Below are 4,259 nucleotides of genomic sequence, written 5' to 3' on the forward strand. Positions count from 1 at the left end.
GATGTCGGCCTCCAGGTCAGCCTTCGCCACCGGCGCCGCCGGCCCGGCCTGGCCAGCCTGCGACATCGCCACCATGGGAGAGGCAAGAGATTGGGCTGATCGATCGATGGAGGGTTTCCTCTGTTGTGACTCAGTTTTACAAAGGGAATATCGCTAGCAATACGAATCGGTGACGCATCCGTGTCCGAGTCGTAATAAGATGAGAAGAATTGGTGGCCGGCATCCAGCGGCGGACGCACGGACGAGGTGGGCAGGGAAGGAGGCGAGGCGCTCGGGAAAAGGCAAGGGAGAGTCAAGAGGAAGGGGAGGAGATAGGGCGACGTAGGGCTGGACACGAGCCGAGCCGAGCCGAGCTTGATCCGAGCCTGGCTTTGGCTCGCTCTGGAGCGGCTCGGCTCGGCTCGGCTCGCTCAGCCAACGAGCCTACTTCAGCCGGCTCGGCTCGCTTTGGCTATGGCTCAGCTCAGACCGAGCCGGCTCGTAAGCCAGTTTCTCCCAGAACCATTTAATAGTATAGACCTCTGTATATAGTGCATATACTTGATTTTTTACGGCAATTAAACCTATATTTTGGAAAACAAACAGTTTATACTACTAAAAATGAACAATCCAGCAGTCTATTGTTTTAAAAAATGGTCATAGTAATGAAAAATAATGTTCTTATATGAATTCTTTTACAAAAATTGTAACAATGAAACACATATGAGAGAAAGAATTGGGCACCATTTCTATTGAATTTTGGACAGCACTTCAATTGAACTTTACACAAGAAAACATCAAATATTGACAGCCAAACAAGGAAATTTTGCATAGCATAACACTTCACTTTGACATAAAACTAAGAAAATGTTGACAGCCAAACAATGACTAGCGAAAACCACATAATACAAAGTTCATAGTTCATCACAAGTTCACAATAACATTGTTGAAAGTGCATGGTTCATCACAACATCATTCAAGGTCCATAGTTCATCACAACAGCACACATAATTCAAAGTTCATCACAACAAAAGAAATGGCACGAGATGATCACGTTGACCTCAACAATCCACATGAGAAGATCATGTAGACATCCATCTTCAAAATTGCAAGAGCAACACCCACATGGCGAATATCTACATGCAACACAGATTTGTAAACTTGATATTCTCACTATGTCAAGATAGGAAAACTGAGACATGTAAAAACATTAGTTACCAATTGTTGTCACCCCCCACATCAACAATCTTGGGCAACTTGATATTCTCAACATCGTCCTCCTCATCTTCATCCCTCTCCTAATTATTTGTAAGTTAGCCACATACAAGAAATAGACAGAAATCATAGAAGAAAAAGATAGGAATCATACCACCACATTGAAGTCCTTGTGAGAACCTTTGATATAACTAGCACCGCACACCAAGGCTTCCACCATTTCTGGTTTCAAAGAACTTCCCCTTTTGCTTGTCCATTGCCCTTCCCGTTCCCCTTCTGCATCCCCGAGACCGGCAACTTTCTCTTCATAATGGAGTCCAACGTCCTCTCTTTCTCCTTCTCCTTCCCACTCGCCTTCCCCTTTTGCTTGTCCATTGTTGCGACGATAGGCGTCTGCACACATCAGCAAACAACAAACAGTCTATCATCAACAACAGTAAACTAATTAGACATGGAGTCTATGTAATTTTCCAGCAAGTAGATTTTTTTTCAAGCTGCTATGCTACAGCAAGTAGATCATCAACTAGTTCATCAACAACAGAAAACTAATTACACATGGAATCAATGAAAATTTTGATCTATCCATCCATTCTGCCCTACAACTCCATCCATCCATGATCCATCCATCCATGATCCATCCATCTGTTGCTGCTACATCTAGCTGTACAGACTACAATACATCCATCCATGATCCACCCATCTAGCCCTACATCTACCTGACTACGTCCATCGATCCATCCGTCCATCCATCCATCAGATGTGTACTAGTGCAGACAACTACGGCTAGGGTTTCGGAAGTTCGAACTACATGACTACATCCATCGATCCATCCATCCATTGATCCATCACATGCGCACTAAGTTCAGAGAGCTGCTGCTAGGGATTGGGATTTGGGAACGAAGGAAGTACCTGCTCCGGCTCGTCACGTTCCGCAAGAAACCAGGGGAGGCGCGTCCGTCTACGTCCGGTGTGGTGAGGAACGGTCGCGCCGCCCGTCGCCGTCGGTGCCGGGTTGGCGAGGAAGCGCTGCGTCGCTCGTTGCTGTCGATCCAGATTTGTGGCGTAGCGAGAGAGAGGCGAGGCGGCGCAGAGCAGAGAAAGGGAGAGACGAGAGACTGACTGTGGTTGCTCTGCCCTAATGCGCTAGCTATTGTGATCGATGGTGGAATTGGGCTGGGCCGCAAGCGAGCCACCGAGCTGGACTGGCCGAAACTCGGCTCGGCTCGGTCGCGAAACGGGCCTGTTTTCAGACCTCGGCCCGCTCGATAATCCTATCGAGCCGAGCTGTAACGGGCCGAGCTGGAGCGAGCTTCGGGCCGAGCCGAAAAGCTCGCTCGTACGTCCAGTCCTAGGGCGACGGGCACTGGCGGTCCCCAGCGGCGCGACCCGGGCGCTACGTTAGGTTTAGGTCAAGGGTCAAGGGGCAGGCTGGGTGGGTAGATGTAGGCTGGCTAATGTGCCGGTGGACGTTTTTTTGGAAAACGTTGCAAGCCGGCAGACCGGTCGAACTTTCGGCTGGCTCGCTCGCCACGTTGGCTCCAACGCCCACGAAACAAACCCCAGCGTACGACATGTGTACGTGGTGGACCTCACACAACCTCCCCCACTCCTATCCTTATCCTCTTCCTGACCTTTCCATTTGGCTTTTCTTCAACCTCCAGCCGTGGCATCCTCTGCTCTCCACAACCACGATTTTCTCTCCTCCACGCTGCTCACAAACCACCACAAGCTCCTCTCACTGGCGGCCATTGTTGTCGCAACCAGCTGCTGCTGGTGAACCAGCACGACCGGCGGTGAAGACGACGAGCTCTGATGCCGCAACTAGAGATTTTTATTGCTGGAACCAGACGGCAGAAAAGCTGCAACCACTTTTGGCATGTGCTGGAACCGGACGGCGACGAGTTCGTTTTTGCTGGAACTGGCAAAAAAATTGCTGGAACCGGCAAGATGTTTTGCTGCATGGGCACGTGAGAGTTCTTGCTATGACCGGTGGCTACAATGTGTTTTCGCTGGAAACATGGATAATTTTTGCTACAACTCGCATGTGTTTTTGCTACTGCCGGCAAACCAATAGATTATTTGTTTTGGCTGAGTTTTTTTTTCGCAGGGGAACACGATGGTCTAAGCGGATGACGGCGACGAGTGGAGTGGAGGCGGTGACGCGTGGAGATGTTGCAGCCACAATGGTTGCGAGCTAGAACTGGCCGACGGGTGAGCTGCAGTCACCAATGTAAGAAGCATGGGGCGGCCGAGGGACGAGCGTGGTCGACATGGGTGTCTGGCGACCAGGAGCAGCAAAACGGCGGGCATGGGTGGCTTGGGGTCGCCGGCAAGCGTGGCTGGCAAGGGGGACGAATGTGGCGGCCGACGAACACGGAGGATTTCTTTTTGTTTCTAAATCACGTGCGTTGACAGAAGGGAGGAAGGAGAAGAACCCGGATCTGACGGTTGTAACAGGGCAAATCGGACAATATGGGCAGCGACCGGCCCAAATTTGGGCCGGCGCACCGGCGCCTATCGTTGCCCCGTTTTTTTACATAAGATAACTTTATTCCTCAAATAATAGTCGTATCGTTTACAATTTGTAGAATAATAAAGCAAGTCATTAGTGATATTCAGAAAGGCAACAACGGGAGATATGGTGCAATCATCACTGAGATTATAGCTAGATCTTCCTCATTTTTATGTAATTTCATGTTCGAAGGTAGAGCAGCAAATCATGGCACTGATAGATTAGCCAAGTTTGCTTATTCATTGGATCAAGGGAGGCACGTCTGGATGTCGGTCCCACATGATCCTTTTTGTATCCCACAAACTGTGGAATTTGAATGAATAAAGCTTAGTTTCCCTCAAAAAAAGAAGAAGAATAAAGCCAGGGGCAATAGAATCTCAGAATTCAGACACACTAGATCTAAAACAGTGTTTTGCCAAACAATCGGCAATAAGATTAGCTTCCCTATAGCATCGAACAAAAGCAATATTTGCAAAATCCATAGCCAGCAGGGTTGCTTCCATGTTGATCGGCACATCTGTGCCCATGTACGCATCAGGGTTGCAAACCACTT

At 49.0% G+C, this 4,259-nt stretch overlaps 1 long non-coding RNA gene across 1 annotated transcript; it reads right to left on the reverse strand.

The window, feature by feature from the left end:
- Positions 1 to 944: 944 nt before the first annotated feature.
- On the reverse strand, positions 945 to 1,472 carry LOC123075234 (uncharacterized). Its single transcript, XR_006436115.1, has 3 exons — positions 1,349 to 1,472; positions 1,198 to 1,277; positions 945 to 1,115 (listed from the first exon to the last, which is right to left on the reverse strand). It is a non-coding gene; the product is annotated as an uncharacterized lncRNA (long non-coding RNA).
- Positions 1,473 to 4,259: the final 2,787 nt, after the last annotated feature.

This window comes from Triticum aestivum, chromosome 1A (genome assembly GCF_018294505.1).
Source record: "Triticum aestivum cultivar Chinese Spring chromosome 1A, IWGSC CS RefSeq v2.1, whole genome shotgun sequence".
Classification (NCBI taxonomy): Eukaryota; Viridiplantae; Streptophyta; class Magnoliopsida; order Poales; family Poaceae; genus Triticum; species Triticum aestivum.